Here is a 1,015-nt window from a genome sequence, read left to right as displayed (position 1 = left end):
GCGTCCGGGCGGCCAAATGCGTGATAAAATGGGAACCAATGACACGGGCATAGGGACTTGAAGTTTCAGTGAAGGAAGGGTAGCTACCAGATAGTTGGCTGAGCGATTAGCGAAGCCCATTACTCCACTGACCCGAAAAGTTTCATTCTGTTTGTTTGTTTGTGTGTTTGTGTGTCTGTCTGTCCGCACGATAACCAGAGTATAAATTGAGATAGCGATCTGGGAATTTTAGGGTCGTTTTGTATCAGAAAAAGACAGATCGAGTTCGAAGAAGGGCGTTCTAGCTCAAAAATTGACTTTTAAAAAAATCAAAAACCACAGGTCGCAAAATGTATTTTTTACAAATATTTTTTTATGGGTTCTTCAGGGGTAGCTCGTCAAAGTAGAGCCCCATGGGCGAAAATTTCGTCCGTTTTGTTCTATCTTGTACCGTTTTGGCGCTATGGGGCATTTCTTGGCGAAAACAACGTGAAAAAGACAAAATGTGCTATTAAATTGTAAAAAAGGCTTCATGTCACATAAGTGTAAAGGGAGTAATACTTTTCCTACACATTACGTGTCGAACCACACCCTCTTTTTGGGCTTTAGGGTCCCTAGATTATCTAGTATCACTAAAACGTTGATTTTTACATAACAATCTGTCAATATTGGAACTTTTAATGAACACCGTTACCGAACAGCAGAAATTTCATGTCCTTAATTTTAGAGTAATAGAGTAAAAAGACCCCCCGACAAATGGTTTGAGAATGTCAAGTTTTGGGCCCAGAAGGCCCTGTTACCCTATGCCCTCTCCTTAACTCGTCTCGGGTGTCAGCGCCGCAGGCCTAGCTATATGTGCGCCAGGCGCGTCGCAGCGTAACAGTGTTTCGTGAGATATCGCGAAGCCTGTTACGCGAGACGTGGTCTGGCGTACATATAGCTAGTACTAGTCCAAGATTGATAATAGAAGTTGCTCCGGTAACGCCGCCTTGAGGAAGCGGGCGCAACAGCACAGCACAACAGTACAACGTTGTGT

This window comes from Frankliniella occidentalis, unplaced genomic scaffold, assembly GCF_000697945.3.
Source record: "Frankliniella occidentalis isolate FOCC.00 unplaced genomic scaffold, Focc_3.1 Scaffold255, whole genome shotgun sequence".
Classification (NCBI taxonomy): Eukaryota; Metazoa; Arthropoda; class Insecta; order Thysanoptera; family Thripidae; genus Frankliniella; species Frankliniella occidentalis.
Note: the sequence above shows the minus strand (reverse complement) of the source record.